The 18,061-nt window shown below is 45.7% G+C and overlaps 1 long non-coding RNA gene across 1 annotated transcript; it reads left to right on the top strand.

Annotated features, from left to right (window-relative positions):
- Positions 1 to 8,551: 8,551 nt before the first annotated feature.
- Positions 8,552 to 15,107, top strand: LOC140402472 (uncharacterized). Its single transcript, XR_011938142.1, has 2 exons — positions 8,552 to 8,882; positions 13,268 to 15,107. It is a non-coding gene; the product is annotated as an uncharacterized lncRNA (long non-coding RNA).
- Positions 15,108 to 18,061: the final 2,954 nt, after the last annotated feature.

Raw genomic sequence — 18,061 nt, 5'->3', positions numbered from 1 at the left:
GTGTCATCTGAGAACTTGCTAATCAGACTGGCTACATTTTCCTCCAAATCGTTTATGTACAGTACAAACAACATAATGCATGGGTTAATCCAGAGGTCTGTAGGAAATGTGCCCCAGCTGCTCTGTTCCATGATTCAGAACTGCTCACAATGGCGCAGAAACCTTCTTTGTGACTGTGAGTTGATACAGGAAGATTGATGATGAAAGCTGGAAACATGCTAACAGTGTTCGTGACTAAAAGTGAATGTGGTAATTATGGTACAAGGATTTAAAATGCTTGTATGAGATTCCTGATTCTACCAGTGTAAGGAAATAATCACAACTTATATGTTGAACATTTGACAGCACCTTGCTCATTTTTCATTGACCATAATATACAGGAAACTGACAGTTTGAATCTGTCAGCATTCGGAAGATATTTACAGATTCTTCCAGTCTCTCTCTTTTACCCCATATGAGGTGTTAGATAACAGACTTCCTCCTTGTGAATACCGAGTTGGAGTATTCGGCCATGATATGTTCATCTTCTTAGGGTCATAGAATCTCTACAGTGCAGAAGGAGGCCATTCGGTCCATCGAGACAGCACTGACCCTCCGACAGAGCACCCTACCTAGGCTCACTCCCCCGGCCTACCTCCACAACCCCACCCTGCACATCTTGGGACACTAAAGGGCAATTTAGCACGGCCAATCCATCTAACCTGCACATCTTTGAACTGTGGGAGGAAACCAGAGTACCCGGAGGAAACCCACGCAAACACGGGGAGAACGTGCAGACTCCGCACAGACAGTTACCCAAGGCAGAAATTTGGTGTTGTGAGGCAGCAGTGCTAATCACTGTGCCACCCTAATTCTACAGTTCTTGCCTCCAAATATTGAATCTTATGCTTTCAGACATCAGATAATCAAGCTTACAGCAACAAATCATTTTGTATTGATTATATTCGCAGCACTGCAATAATATAGCCAGAGTATTATTCATTTCTTGATCTGGAGAACAGAGGTAATAGTGGATTCAGAATGCTCTACTCCCAAGTCTGATTTAACAAACTGCAGCTGCACTGGAGAGGTTTATTATTATTACTTATAGGGCAGCACGGTGGTGCAGTGGGTTAGCACTGCGGCCTCACGGCGCCGAGGTCCCAGGCTCTGGGTCACTGCCCGTGTGGAGTTTGCACATTCTCCCCGTGTTTGCGAGGGTTTCGCCCCCACAACCCAAAAATGTGCAAGCTAGGTGGATTGGCCACACTAAATTTCCCCTTAATTGGAAAAAAATGAATTGGGTACTCTAAATTGAAAAAACAAAAAAATTACTTATTTCTTTACAATATTTGGATCTGGCCCAAAAAACAAGGGTACCCACGCATTGTCTGTCTGTGGGGACAAGACTATGTCACTATCACACACAGATACCATTTCCTTGTTTTGTATCTCGATACAAAGAACACCCCTTTTATGCGTCCTCTTTCTACACAATTGCTGCAGATACGAGCAAGATGTGAGGTTTAATATACAGCTGTATTTCATAACAGCAAATGTTATGACATTTGTCATTGCAGGCAAAATACAAAGCACAGCACTGGCAGCTTGGGGTTCACAGAGTGTATTCTAGACAATTTCTTAGAACGGTACATTCTGGAGCATGGAGCAGGCTAATTTTAGGCCTGGTGATGTGTAATGAGAGCGAATTGATTCATGAAATAGTAAAAGATCGTCTACATAAGAATGATCATTGCAAGGTACAGTTTCACATTCAGTTTGAGGGTGAGAAATTTGGGTCTGGAACTAGTGTCTTAAAATTAAACAAAAGGCAAAATCACAAATGTATGAAGACAGGGCCGGCTAAAGTGGACTGGGGAAATAGTGAGGCAGTGTCCAAAGGTCAAATTCCAGCTCATTAACACTTAGAGTTTAGGTTCCTCAGGCTGCTGACACTCACTCCAGATGTGGATCACACAGATGTTACCAGGACCAACATGCTACAGCTGCAACGCATTGTTTTTTTTTGTAACTAATTAAGTTTTGAAATATCACTCAACAATTATCTGTGGTTATAATTAGTTCCACTCAACATTTATGCAATACTTATATTCCCCGCCACCCATACCAATTAAAACTACTAGCCACTTTTACAGAGAAAAAAGTAACTTAAAAGTCACTAACCACTCACCTAATTAATGGTTCTAGGCTTCAGCTGCTGATGGTCTTTGGCTCCCTCTTGCGACCCATTCGTTTTTCTCCCTCACTGCACTGAACCCGCAATCTCACACTGTGAGGAGCTGCACTCAGTTACGAGGTGCTATTTGCATGCACCCCACGTATTCATACCAGTTGAGATGATACAGAGATGAGTCAACCATGGTTGCTAGAGAAACCAGTTCTAAGTAGCTACCAAATTAAGTAACTGCAGCTGTCTCTCCAGTCTGGAACTTGTTTAGCCCTGACTAAGACAGAAAGAAACTTCATTTTAACCGCAAATTGTACTTCAATGCGAAATGCAAATGGGTCTAGTTTTTAAAAGAGATTGCCTTTAAAATTAACCCTCCGATTTCCCTCACTCACCAAACTCCCAAGCTCGCACTCTGTGCCGAGCTGCACCCAGTGAGGGGCTGTTATCTTCGTACTTGATTACTTTATTTCTTCTTCATTTGTCGATCCCAAGACTGTTGTGCAATTGTGCCAGCAGTTAACAGCTAGCTGTGTACCTCTCCAGGCAGACTTTAAACCATGTTAAATTAGTTAACGCTTGACTTTATAAAGCAATAACCTCACCTGGAGCACTGCACTCAATTCCTGACATCACAATTATGTTCCGTCTACATAACATGGCATGGTGGTGTCATGTTCTGTAGACGGGCTGAAGTGAATGATGATCTACAGAACATGTAGTTTAAAATAATTTATTGTAAAGCAGCTGCGTGGTAAGATGACTAGGATTAATAAAATAATAAACAACTAACTAAACAACTATTGTGCAACTACTGCAAATATGTCTATCTCCCAGCACGACCAACTCCCCAGTCCCAGACCACATGGTGACGTGATGGGTTTACAATGCCACCCAGTGGGTGGAGATCCTGCATAACATTATGTACAAACTTACATTATGCATATCATCACATCCCCTTTCCTTTGTAAAAGAAAGTTATTTACAAGCATTCAATTACCTTTTACATTCTATCGTGATATGCATAACTATATACATGTTCAGATACCTTGCGTTTGACTTTACAGTCTGTTACAAGTTCAATCTTTCTGCCTTGCGCCTTTTTCTTGTGGATCTTCTTAGTTCTGCTGAACTGGCACACGGTGCGAACTGCTTCTCTGCTTCTGTATTAGCAGTGTTCTCCAACACTTACAACTGGACAATTCGCACCGTGTGCCTTTTATTTGCTTCTTGCACTGTGTACAGACGTTCACTCTCCTGCGCCACGTGCAGTTTCGTACCATTGTGTTGATTTCCCGAAGGAAGTCCGGCCAATCTTTCCATTGTGCTCACTCAACTCTGCTTTCATGTCGGAGAGACCGGAGCAGGATAGTTTGGGCCATCCTACGCGAAGAATTTCTCTTACTTTCTGCAAAATTGAGTCCTTCCTACTTTCTTCTTTTATTTTAACATCGTCAATACAGGTCTTCCATTCTGGAGGTACTTCATTGTGCTTCTTTACACAAACCATGGAATTAACCCAGTGGGTAGGGTCTTCAATGCTTTTGATGACACCCAAGACAATCATTCGCTCTAGCTCTCCCTTTAGTTTATCCCTTAATGGTGCTGACACGTCTCAGTGCATGAATCACAGGCTTTGCATCTTCCTTTAATTGAATCTTGTATGTGTATGGTAACCTACCAATACCTTGGAAAATTTCAGGGAAATGGTTCAATATGGAGTCTCCTGAGGAATGAGGGCCTGTTGCAGCATTGGCTGCACTGTGGACTTGTCGGACAAACTGTAGCTCCTTACACGTCTCAACTCCAATTAAGGACTCACAGGCCGCCGACACCACAGAAAGTTTCAGCTTGTACATTTTGGTTTTGACTTTGACATCATGCTCACATGTCTCCAACGATGAGATTTGATTACCATTATAATCTCTTAATAGTACCATTCCGGTAACTATTTTTGACTGCATTTGCACCTTTTGTACATCAGACAGCTTGATGAGGTTGGCCCTTGCACCAGTGTCAAGCTTGACCTTTATTACTGAGCCAATTATCTTTAATGGCACCATCCATTTATCTTCGTAATTATCTGCCTTCAATTCACTATTGCTGAAGATTGGTACAAATGTATTTCTGTTTGATATAACTTGAGTCTCCTTGTCTTCGCTGGTGATCACTTCTACAAAAAATGTGTTTTTTGGCGCACCTCATCAATGGCCTTGACATTCTGTTTGTTCAGACCTTTTTCTTGTCTAACATTGGGCTGCAAAATGATTCCTGCCATTACAAATGGCACATGTTTTTCCATAAGCAGGGCATTGCCGTGGCAAATGCCATTTGCCACATCGCGGACAGAAAATAGAGGATCGGGTCGGCCACTCAAAATGGCCGCTCACACTGGGATCATGTTTCTTATTCAGCTGCATCACCACACCATAAGACCATAAGACATAGGAGCGGAAGTAAGGCCATTCGGCCCATCAAGTCCACTCCACCATTCAATCATGGCTGATTTCAACTCCATTTACCCGCTCTCTCTCCATAGCCCTTAATTCCTCGAGAAATCAAGAATTTATCAACTTCTGTCTTAAAGACACTCAACGTCCCGGCCTCCACCGCCCTCTGTGGCAATGAATTCCACATACCCACCACTCTCTGGCTGAAGACATTTCTCCTCATCTCAGTTCTAAAGTGACTCCCACTAATGGCATCTGCCACCTCTTCTGCCTTTGTGCCAAAACTACAGAGATTCAACGTGTCGAGCTGTTTTGCAGCAAGCTCACTAGCGTGACATATTTGAATGGCACTTTCAAGTTTCAGGTCTGTTTTCCGCAGTAGCCGCTTGCGCACTTTATGATTGGAGATTCTGAAAACTATCTGGTCTCGTATCATCGACATCTGGAGTGTGCTGAGGTTATATGACTGTACCTTCAATCGCAAGTCAGTGAGGAAGCTAACGAATGCCTCACCCGCGTTCTGGGTGCGCGTACGGAAATATATAGTGCGCAAAGATTTAATTTTTTCTAAGGGAGCAATACTGATTGAATAGTTTAAGCACTTCATCAGAGCTTTTGCTGTCAGCCTTGTTTTCAAATGCAATCGTATTGAAGATCTCGATTGCTTGGGGACCCGCTACAGTGAGCAGAAATGGTATACGCCTCTCATCGGGCTGGGCCTGCAGACCAAGGGCTGCAACATAAAGTCTAAACTGCTGCTTAAACACCCTCCAATTTATGTCTACATTACCGGTAAACCGAAGCTGATGAGGTGCCTTGATACCTTCCTTTCCAGACTTCGAGGTTTTACTGCACGTTGAGCACAAGATGCCAGTCGTTTGTAAGGTTAGCCACAAAGATTTGTTTCCTTTCTTATCCTGCAGAGTTATCTTCAGTGGTTCGGATTTTTTTGTACAAATCTTCAAGTTTTTGTTAAATCATCAATCCTGGTACCATGTCGTTCTGTAGACTGGCCGAAGTGAATGATGAACTACAGAACATGTAGTTTAAAATAATTTATTGTAAAGAAGCTGTGCGGTAAGATAACTAGGATAAATAAAATAATAAACAACTAACTAAACAACTATTGTGGAACTATTGCAAATGTGGCTATCTCCCAGCACGGCCAACTTCCCACTCCCAGATCACATGGTGACGTGATGGGTTTACAATGCCACCTAGTGGTTGGAGATTGTGCATAACATTATGTGCAAACTTACATTATACATATTGTCACAGGCGGCACAGTGGTTAGCACTTCTGCCTCACGATTCCACCCTTGGGTGATTGTCTATGCAGAGCGTTCTCCCCATGTCTGCATGGGTTTCCTCCGGGTGCTTCAGTTTCCTCCCACAGTCCAAAGATGTGCCAGTTAGTTGGATTGACCATGATAAATTGATCCTTAACGTCCAAAGGTAAGGTGGGGCGTGGGTATTGGCTCTAGGTCGGGTCCTCATTCAGAAGGTCGATGCAGACTCGATGGGCAGATGGCCTCATTCCGCACTGTAGGGATTCTATGTCAAGGCCTTAGACAAGGTGAAGAATGGTACTAAAATGTCAGACTTCACGTAAATGGAGAGATTGTCAATTCTTTTCCTTACAGCAAAAAAGAGTTAAGAGCAAGTATGATAGAGGTTTCCAAACCATTAACATTCTTGACAGATTAAATAAGGAGGAGGTGTTCCCAGCTGTAAAAGGATTGGCAAACCAAAGGACACAGGTTTAAGATTATTGCAAAAAGACATTTTTTGAATTATGAATTATGATCTGGAATGCATTGCCTGTAAGGGTGGTGGAATCAGAATTATAAAATCACAGAATAGTTATAAGCACAGAAAGAGGCCATTCAACCCATTCTGTCCATGCAGGAGTATTTCATCGAGTGCCATTCCTTTGCCTTTCCCTGTAGCCTTTCAAAATGTTATTGTTCAGATAATCAAATCTCATTTTGAAATCCATGATTTACTCTGCCTCCAACACACTCTCAAGGCAGTTTATTCCCGATCTTAACCACTCGCTATGTAAAAGATCCTCATTAATATAGTGCTTAGTATCGCCACTTGTCATGCGGGAGACGGGGGTTCAATTCTCCAAAGGGGAGCTTTGGAATCGTTCAAAAAAAGCTCCAATCTGTCTGCAGAACTGTAGGTCCTCATGCCTGGGATCATTCTCAGAAATCATTTGTACACCCACTCCAGCCTTCACATCATTCCTAAAGTGTGCTGCCCAGAGCTGGATGCAATACGCCAATTGAGACTAAATAAGTGTTTTGCACAGGTTTATCACAACTTTCTTGCTTTTGTTCTCTCCCCCTCTGTTTATGAAGCCCAAGAACCCAGATGCTATATTAAGCTTGTTGTCAACCTGTCTTGCCACCTTGAATGATTTGTGCACATGCCCCCAGGTCCACATACACCTGCACCCTCAGAGAATTATGTTTATTTTATTTTGCCTCTCCACATTCTTCCCACGAAAATGTATCACTTTGCATTTTCTGTATTGTTTATCTACCGTTTGTTTACATAGCACAGTGGAACTGCTGCCTCACAGTGCCAGGGAGCTGGGTTCAATTCCTGTCTGTGTGGAGTTTGCACTTTCTCCCCGTGTCTGTGTGGGTTTCCTCTGGGCGCTCCGGTTTCCTCCCATAGTCCAATCATAGGTTAGGTGGTTTGGCCACGATAAATTGCCCTTAAGTGTCCAGGGGTGTGCAGTTTAGGTTACCGGGATAGGGCAGGGGGAGTGAACCTGGGCAGGGTGCTCTTTTGGAGGATCAGTGCAGACCTGATGGGCCAAATGGCCTTCTGCACTCCAGCGATTCTATGAAATCCAATAGCAGCATTCAAGAGGACATTGGAAAGGTGTTGAAAGGAAGAACTGTACTAAGCGATGAGGGAAGATTGGGGAGCCAGAAAGCAGCACAAAAGGGCAATGGAGAACTAAATGGGGCAGCACGCTGGCACCGTGGTTAGCATTGCTGCCTCACAGCTCCAAGGACCCGGGTTTCAATCCAGACTTGGGTCACTGTCTGTGCGGAGCCCGCATATTCTCTCCGTGTCTGCATGGCTTTCTTCCGGGTGCTCCGGTTTCCTCCCACAAGTCCCGAAAAACGTGCTGTTAGGTAATTTGGACATTCTGAATTCTCCCTCAGTGTATTCGAACAGGTGCCGGAATGTGGCGACGTGATTTTCACAGTAACTTCATTGCAATGTTAACATAAGCTAATAAAAATTGTTAAAAACGTTGTGCAGGTTAGGTGGATTGGCCATGTTAAATTGCCCCTTAGTGTCCAAAAGGTTATCATAGATCATAGAATTTACAGTGCAGAAGGAGGCCATTTGGCCCATCGAGTCTGCACCGGCTCTTGGAAAGAGCCAAGGTCAACACCTCCACCCTATCCCCATAACCCAGTAACCCCACCCAACACTAAGCGCAATTTTGGACACTAAGGGCAATTTATCATGTCCAATCCACCTAACCTGCACATCTTTGGACTGTGGGAGGAAATCGGAGCACCCGGAGGAAACCCACGCACACATGGGGAGGATGTGCAGACTCCACACAGACAGTGACCCAAGCCGGAATCGAACCTGGGACCCTGGAGCTGTGAAGCAATTGTGCTATCCACAATGCTACCGTGCTGCCCCCTTAGATACATAGAAGATAGGAGGAGGCCTTTTTGCCCTTGGTTAGGTGAGGTTACTGTGTTGCAGGATAGTGTGGGATAAGTAGGGTGCTCTTTCCAAGGGCCGGTGCAGACTCGATGGACCAAATTGCCTCCCTCTGCTCACAGGGATTCTGTGGTTACCTTGCCCATGCTGAAGTAATAGTGAGCTCCCTACCCAGAATGCAGCTGGGGGGGGGGAGGCCGCACTGCGCAGGCGTGGCTAGGCTCCGCTCGTGGTGAGAACTCTGCAGCTTGGCGCATGCGTGTGGCGCTGATCGGGAGTGAGCGCGGCGGCGCCACCGAGTCTTCGGGAGCCGCGCGGTGCTGGTCTCCAGAGCACCGTCAAAGCGATGGTGTAGTGCCCACCTACCCCTGTAACCGAGCCGCCTTTTCCCGGTGTCTCCTGTTCCGAGATCCGAGACGGACTGACAACAAAGGAGCCGCCCAGAATGCCTCGCGGCCGGTATTGGGGCGCATGCGCGGGAATCAGCGCCTTGGATAGAGCGGTTTCTGGCGCGCGGGGTATTGTGGGAGATACCGTCGCCATTACCCAGCAGCTATCGTAAGTGTTTCATTGCAGACTGGGCTGGAGATGTGGAGCTGCGGCTGTTGGGTTGCGCTGAACCCCCAAGTACCTGTGAGCCCGGCAGCGTCCAATAATTTTTGCTGTGAAATGGTTCAGGGAGATAGGCCCTGGGAGAGATTAGGTTGCTAAACTGACACTGCCCCTGTCATCTAAAAAGGTAAAAGAGCCTTTTAATCCACTTAATGCACACACATTAAAAAAAATGAGAGTAAGGCATCTTCATCTGGCACTCCCCAGGACAGCTTGCAAAGAAACAATTTATTCTGTGTGAGAAGACAGTGAAGGTCGGCTGGCAAGTTAACTCTTGGTAGAGGCGTTGCTCTGGGTAATGCAGCACAAGACTGTTAACTGTGGAGGTTGTTGTTCAAATTCAAACAAGGCGTTGCCGTGGCAAATGACCCAGGGAATGCCTATCTCCCAAGTTTTTGTTTAATTGAAAGTGGTGCAATGCTTGGACATACTCCTTCTGTCCATGAAGTACAAGATTCTGCATGTGAATATCTGTAGATTCTAGCACGCATAGGTGTGCCACACTGCGAGCCCGACTGATGATCACAAATTTGTTGGCAGTGTAATTCTTAGCACAATGAGGATTTTTTAATGTGCGTTGTCCAAGCACAGAATCATACCTAATGTTGGACACAATGTTTTGAGTTTTGCAAACTCGGTGCTTTGGGTACAGCCTGGTGTGAACAGCTTAAGTGAAATGCTGTTTGATATAATCTGCCAGTCATGGGATGTAGGGCCTTGCATATTTTCATGGCCTTGCATATCGATAACAATACTGTGTCCAAGTGCTTGTTCAACATTGCTCGCACCAATGTACTGCTCAAGGAAGCCGTAGAATCCTTACAGTGCAGAAGGAGGCCATTCGGTCGGCACTGACCCTCTGAAAGTGCACCCTACCTTGGCCCGACCCCGCCCTATCCCCGTAAACCCACCTAACCTGCATATCCCTGAACACTAAGGGGCAATTTAGCATGGCCAATCTACCTAACCTGCACATCTTTGGACTGTGGGAGGAAGCCGGAGCACCTGGAGAGACGGTGCAAACTTCACACAGACAGTCACCAAAGGCCAGAATTCAACCTGAGTCCCTGGCCCTATGGAGGCAGCTGTGCTAACCACTGACAATTTCTCTGTATCATGATGATTTGGACACACTCCCAATGTCTGAATCTGTATTCATTGAACTCATGCACTCCGTAACTAGTGCAGTTGAGTTGAGTTTTAACAAAACCATGTATCCCAAGTAAATGATGTTGCTATGAGATCCCCTTTAGGACCTGCTCTTGCAAACCAGCTTTATTGGTTTCCACAGGAAATGCATTTTCTTTTGTTTTAAAAGGTATTTTAGTCCAAACATGTTCAACATAGTAACACAATCTTAACATCCAACAGGACGGTGTGGTGGCACAGTGGTTAGCACTGCTGCATCACATCACCAGGGACCCAGGTTTGATTCTGGCCTCGGGTGACTGTCTGTGTGGAGTTTGCATGTTCTCCCCGTGTCTGCGTGGGTTACCTCTGGATGCTCCGGTTTCCTCCCACAGTCGAAAGATGTGCAGGTTAGGTGGATTGACGATGATCAAGTGCGCGAACACCTGGACCGCTTCACCAGCCCATTTAGCTGGTGGACAATCCATGTCATGACTCTCAGTGAAAGCCTCTGCCCTCCCCCACTCCCCAGAGTCTGTCATCATCATCCTTGGGCTCTGCAACCCACCCACCCCCTTTCCCTCTCTGAATTGGGCTCACCCAAGATGGTCCCTCGCCCCGTCCATGCCCAAACATATCCTATATATCGGATATCGGCCATGTTCCCTCACCACCCACTCACCCCACCCAGGCTAACCACCGCAGCCCCTCCCCCACTTCACTTCCGTTCAGGAGCATTTCTTGCTCGCGTGGCGACTCCCAGCTAAAGGCCTTAACCCAAAGATCACCTTCACCCCCACCTCTACCCATCCCCCTCTCCTTAACCCCCTCTTTTGTTTCTCTACAGCTCTTCCCAGTCCCTCCCCCAATACCCTGTACCTAACCCAATGCAAGAAACATCACCCCAAAATATCCCCAAACAGAACATTCTCGACCCGCCCCACCACCCCAACCCACAACAACCCCTCATGCATAAGGGAAATAACAAAAACAGAAAGAGCATAACAAACCAGAGTGCAATGCAATTGAACATCATACCCCCAGCACTGAAGGGACCTCCCCTCCGAAAAAGCATCAATTTTACTTCAATACAAAAAAAAGGGGTGGGGGGTGGTTGCAACCACCCCCATATCAACCACCCCCATATCAACCTTTCCCAATCGGCAAACAAAAACATGGGACAAAATTTAACAGAGACAGAACTTCCACCTGCGTTTGTCTTTCAGCTCTCCCCCAGCTTATGTTCTTTATTAAAGTTTGCTGGTGTTCCAAAGTGATATTCCTGGCCCTCGAAAGTGACCCAAAGTTTGGCCAGTACAACACACCAAACCGAATCTGGCGCTGATACGACACTGCCTAAGCCTTGTTCAATGCCGCCCGTCGCTTGACCAACTCGGTACCAATGTCCTGACAAACCCGGATTCGGTTTCCTTCCCAATCGCAATCCCGCTGTGCTATGGCCTACCTCAGGATCTTTCCCTTGTCTTGGAACTTGTGCATATTCACAAGCACCGCCCGTAGCGTCTTCCTTCGGGCACTTTGCTTCTGCCTCAGGGACCTATGGGCCTGATCCACCTCCGGAGCCTTGCCCAGCACCTTCTTCACCAACCCACCAGCATCTTTGCGACGTAGCCCGTTCCACTTGTTCCCTCCACTCATTTCGGTAGGACCACAATCCGAAGATACTGCCGCCTGGACCTGTTCTCCTGGTCCTCCATCTTTGCTCCATTGGCAGTTTCCCAGTCGACGACGAGCCTTCCCCCTCTGCCATTTTTTCAGTTGATGCTGTGCCACGAGTCTCTTTGACGATGGCTCTCACTGTCACCTGTCGAGTTTGATACCCCGTACACATGCCCATCCGGGGAGAGCTGATCCCCTCCACTCACCACACAACCTTTTTACCAAAATTCCCCAAAATTCAGGTAAAATGGACCAAAAGCAATGCCTCTGGGCAGGAGCCACCCTGTGTGCGACCACTCGCTCCATGGTCTCCACCCAGGAAACATATTTTCAATGGAATGACAACAAACCTCAACCCCACTGCATATTTTTGATTTGTAGATAATATATTTTCAATACTTGAATCCACAGCTGCATGTACAAATTTCCTTACACACCTCAATGGGCTCCGTCTTGTACTCAAATTCACCTTTGAAACGGAACGGTCAAATTAGCTCTCTTTCGTCACCTAGTTGAAAATCTGCCAGTGGGCTCTCTACTAATGTCCACCGCAAGCCCCCCTTCACTGGTCAATATACGGGTTGGGATTTCAGTGCAGAAGGTGGCCTTTTTGCCCATTGAGTCTGCACCGACCCTCCAAAAGAGCATCCTACCCAGGCCCACTCCTCCATCCTATCCCCGTAACGCCACCTAATCTCCACATCTTTGGTTACTAAGGGGCAATTTATCATGTCCAATCCACCTAACCTGCACATCTTTGGGCTGTGGGAGGAAACCGGAGCACCCGGAGGAAACCCACGCAGACACGGGGAGAACGTGCAGACTCCACACAGACAGTGACCCAAGGCTGGAATTGAACCAGGATCCCTGATGCTGTGAGGTAGCAGTGCTAACCACTCTGCCACTGTGCCACCCATTCTCACCGTTCCACACACTATAAAGTTGGCCTTATCAGCATCCTCCTACATAGGGGTTGAGCCATTTGCTCACTGTGCAAGCTTGATGCTGAAAAAGGGTTGCATCAAAGATATCTTGCCGGGTAATGGTTACCCAGATCAGACCATTGCTCACTGTAGATCGCGTAAACTCATGAATGCGCCAAAGGCCGCCATTTTAGCTCCTGGAAAGTTCCCAGTCTAGCTCATATTACCTGAGAAGTGTGAGGTGCCTAAAAGATTTGAACAATGTGTGAAGCTAGTTGTTTCAGACTGCTACTATTCCGCAGCTACGCGAGTGATATTATCCACTAACAGGCTGCTGCTTTCTAGTCAAAAGAACATTCTGCCTACCACACAATGTGGTATGTGAATTCTTGTGCCCATACGATGCCAGGTATGTAGACCGTACGTCCAGTGACTGGCAGATCGTATCAAACCATACGTCCCTTCAGCTGGGCGCAACAAGCAAAGTTTTCCTAGCACCAGCTCCACAGATTCCCATTTCATTAAGTTCAGTTGCACACCCTGCTTTTGTATTTTTGTTCCTGCTCAACCCCTTTTTCCTGTCCTAAATTCATTTTACAGAGTATCAGAAGGGGATCAATTGGAGACAGGAAACTTGACAGTGCCTCAAGATCTGACAGAGTCACTTGAATAATCAGGACCGTTGGCATTTAAATGTAGAAGGAAAAAGTGTTTGTCTGTCCTGTCGATGGGAAAGGCTTTCAAACATTAGTTTGACTGGAAACCCCCGAGGCACGCTCCAGTGAGATTGTTCCAGCGCGCTGACTGGAAGAAGCTTTTGAAACAGTTACACAACCAGACTTTGTGTCATTGACGATGTGGTGAAAGTTGTCCTGTTTGTCGATGAGGCCTGAACTGATAATCCAACTTGGAGAGACACAAGGATATTTGCACCATGGAGAAACCATGGAAATGTGGGGACTGTGGGAAGGGATTTAACTACCCCTCCAAGCTGGAAACCCATCGACGCAGCCACACTGGGGAGAGACCGTTCACCTGCTCCCTGTGTGGGAAGGGATTCACTCTGTTGTCAAACCTCCAGACACACCAGAGAGTTCACACCGGGGAGAGACCGTTCACTTGCACTGAATGCGGACAGGGATTCACTACTTTATCCAACTTGCTGAAGCACCAGCGCATTCACACGGATCAGAGACCGTTTAAATGTTCTGACTGCGAGAAGAGCTTTAAGAGCAGAAATGAACTGCTGACGCACCGGCGCACCCACACCGGGGAGAGGCCGTTTAGCTGCTCCCTGTGTGGGAAGGGATTCACTCAGTTGTCGCACCTTCTGAGACACCAGCGGGTTCACACTGGGGAGAAGCCATTCAGTTGCCTGGTGTGCGGGAAGGGATTTGCTAATTCCTCTGAGCTTCTTAGACACCAGCCAGTTCACACTCGGGAGAGACCGTTCACCTGCTCAGTGTGTGGGAAGGGATTCACTCGATCGTTCACTCTGCTCAAACACCAACAAGTTCACAAGTGACAGCAGGGTTTGGATTGTGCTGTTTTTCCTGTTGTTAATCATAGACTGGAGTGAATCATTTTCATTGTGCCAGATGAACAAGAGTAGCCCATTCAGTCCCTTGAGCAGGCTCTAGCATTCAGTAAGATCAGGGCTAACTCCATGTACCCACATTTGCCCCAAATCCCTCGCTAACTTTCTTCTGACCTTGGAACCCAGGGTGGGAGCAGACTTTAGAAGCACCTAGTACAACTCAGGCTCGAAACAACAACTGAATATCCAAGAGAGAGAGGAATCAGTGAACCTAGAATTGAACCCAGCCAGAGTCAGCACTGTATGGGCAGAAGAGTTTCAGTACCGAGGGAGCTTTACCCTGTATCTAACCCGCGCTATACCAACCTTGTAAGTATTTTATAGGTCAGTGCAAAGGACGTTTACTCTCTAACCTGTGCAGTCCCTCCCCTGGCCTGTTTGATGTGGCAGTCCATGGTGAGCTTTACACTGTATCTGCTCCATGCTAATCATCCACTCACATTGTCCAGGCTAATAATAAACTATTTCGATTCAATATTTAATTTTCAAACGTTGCATAAAATTGGAATGTTGGACAGACTCTGAATGTATTTGAGTTGCTTCAGCGGAATTGACAGGCATGTGGCCCAGTCACAGGGTTCATGGGTCATTGAACTTTGTGTGTGGAATGACAGAGAACATACAATGCAGAAACAGGCCATTCAGTCCAGTCAGTCTGTACTAGTATTCAGACACCATGTTCGCCTTCCTTTCTATCTGTTTGATCTCAGCCTTTCTGTTCCCTTTCCCTCGTGCACTTGTTTAGTTTCATTTTGAAAGCATCTCTGCTATTTGTCTCAACCGCTTCCTGTGCTTGTGAGTTCTACATTCTAAACACGCTGGGAATAAATACATTTCACCCTATTTTCTCTATTGGACTGTATTTGGGGCAGTTTCTCAGAACAATACATTCCAGAACCAATCAGTGACCGGGCAATTTTAAACCTTAATTAATTATCTCATGATAAAAGGGTCGCTACGTGGGTAAGAGTGATCATAACATGGTAGAATTTCAGATTAGGTTTGAGGGTGAGAAATGTGGGTCTAACACTAGTGGCTTAAACTCAAAAGCAAATACAAAGGTATGAAGACAGAGTTGACGAACGTGGACTGGGAAACTAGTTAAAAGGTAAGATAGTAGAAAAGCAGGGTGTAGAATCAGTTTGGGTAGAGATAATCTTTCTTGTCACAAGTAGGCTTACATTAACACTGCAATGAAGTTACTGTGAAAAGCCCCCAGTCGCCACATTCCGCACCTGTTCGGGTACACGGAGGGAGAATTCAGAGTGCCCTAATTACCTAACAAGCACATGTTTTGGGGGAGGAAATTGAAGCACCCGGAGGAAACCCACGCAGACACGGGGAGAACATGCAGATTCCGCACAGACAGTGACCTAAGCCGGGAATCGAACCTGGGACCCTTGCACTGTTATGCAACAGTGCTAACCACTGTGCTACCATGCCATCCCAGTGCACAACAGGAAAGGGCCTGTTAGAAAGTTACTAAATAATTGTGGGTGATTATAATCATCTGATTGATGGGAGAATTCAAATGGTAAAGGTAGCTTTGAGGATGTATTCAGGACAGTTCCATAGAACAATAAGTTCTACAACCAACAAAGGTAAAGGCTATTTTAGACTTGGTAACATGTAATGAAATGTAATTAATTCATTTAATCTGTTGTGTTCTTTTTATTAATTAACCTTTAAAGTTAACTGGCCAAGATACCCATTACCTAGATTTTAATTATCATAGAATCCAGACAGTGCAGAAGGAGGCCATTTGACCCATCGAGACTGCACCGGCCCATGGAAAGAGCACCCGACCTAGGTCCAAACCCCACAATATCCCCATACCCCACCTAGGGCCAATTTAGCGTGTCCAATCCACCTAACCTGCACATCTTTGGACTGTGGGAGGAAACCGGAGCTCCCGGAGGAAACCCACGCAGACACGGGGAGAACATGCAGATTCCGCACAGACAGTGACCCAGCGGGGAATCGAACCTGGGACCCTGGAACTGTGAAGCAACAGTGCTAACCACTGTGCTACCGTGCTGCCCCAATGCTTCCTGACGTCACTCCTGAACAGCCGATCTTAAATTTTAATGTTGTGCACCTTGTTTTAGATACCCCCAACAGAGGAAATAATTATTCTTAGATCATCCTTTAATCTTTTTTACTCCCTGGAATACAAGCTTAATCTATGTCATGTGTCCTCCCCTTTTCACTCTTTAGCCCAGGTATCATCCTGGTGAATGTGTCCTGCATTCCACAGTTTCTGTGCCCTGTCTGAGGTGTAGTGCTCAGGTTTGATTACAGTTACTCCAGATGAGCTTTTATCCAACCGTACCGCGATGGTAGCTAAAATGGAAGGTAGATTATTATTTGAATGGGTGTAAATTGAGAGAGGTGGATACTTTGCGAGACCTTGGTGTCCTCATGCATCAGTCACTGAAAGTAAGCGCGCAGGTACAGCAAGCAGTAAAGGTAAATGGTATGTTGGCCTTCATAGCAAGAGGATTTGAGTATAGGAATAGAGTGGCTTTACTGCAATTGTATAGGGCATTGATGAGGCCACGCCTGGAGTATTGTGTGCAGTTTTGGTGATTTTATCTGAGGAAGGATGTTCTTGCTATGGAGGGAATGTAGTGAAGGTTTACCAGGCTGATTCCTGAGATGGTGGGACTGTCATATGAGGAGAGACTAAATCAGTTAGGATTCTATTCATTGGAGTTTAGAAGAATGAGAGGGGGTCTCATAGAAACGTACAAAATTCTAACAGGATTAGACAGGATAGATTCAGAAAGAATGTTCCCGATGGTGGGGGAGTCCAGAACTAGGGGTCATAGTTTCAGAAGAAGGGGTAAACCTTTTGGAACTGAGGTGAGGAGAAATTTCTTCACCCAGAGAGTGTTGAATCTGTGGAATTCACGATAACAGAAAGTAGTTGAAGCCAAAACGTTGTGTAATTTCAAGAAGGAATTAGATATCGCTCTTGGGCTTAAGGGATATGGAGGGAAGGTGGGATCAGGGTATGGAACTTGATGATCAACCATGAAAGGTACGGATTAAATGCCTCGGTAAATATTCCACCACCGTAAAGAACCAGGAGTCGGGTTCATGAACCTTCGATACCGAAGACTAAAATGTGACAATTTAAAGTTTTAAGTACACACAAACGTATTATAATAAAAGCATGCAGTTTTCAAGAAGCAGTTAGATATAGCATTTGGGGCTAAAGGGATCAAAGGATATGGGGAAGGCGGGATCAGGTTATTGATTTGGATGATCAGCCATGATCATAATGAATGGTGGAGCAGGCTCGATGGGCTGAATGGCCTCCCTCCTATTTTTCCATGTTTCTTTTTGGTGGTTGTCCGAATATTGCAACACCAGATAAGTCACGAAAACAAAACTTTGTCAGTTATTATTTCTATCAGAGAGTCCCAGCTTTAGACTTGTTACAGACATAAAAGGTTTAAAAAAGGAAGTTAGACGTTCACCAACTGTTAAGTTGATCCGCGAGTGTGTGAGGCTGGAAAGGTTCAGGAAGGGTCTGAATCCAATTTAAACAGTCTAACAAGTCTGAAATGATTTGAGTTTGGGTTGAGATATTTATAATGAATTTTGGGGTTGTGTGATGAATGGTTCCATAGATGATATTCATTTGATTACAGACCACTCCTAATTTATACCCCATATTTGGTGGAAGGACCACCTGTTTAGTGAGAATGGCCGTTGAATTTCTAAGAAATGTGAATTTATTCTTGAAAAACGGAACCTTGGGTAACAGTTATATTGCTCAAGGGTGGGCC

The sequence above is a fragment of the Scyliorhinus torazame genome, chromosome 25 (genome assembly GCF_047496885.1).
Source record: "Scyliorhinus torazame isolate Kashiwa2021f chromosome 25, sScyTor2.1, whole genome shotgun sequence".
In the NCBI taxonomy this organism is placed as follows: Eukaryota; Metazoa; Chordata; class Chondrichthyes; order Carcharhiniformes; family Scyliorhinidae; genus Scyliorhinus; species Scyliorhinus torazame.
The sequence above is the reverse complement of the archived record's forward strand: the minus strand, read 5'-3'. Positions and strand labels throughout refer to the sequence as shown.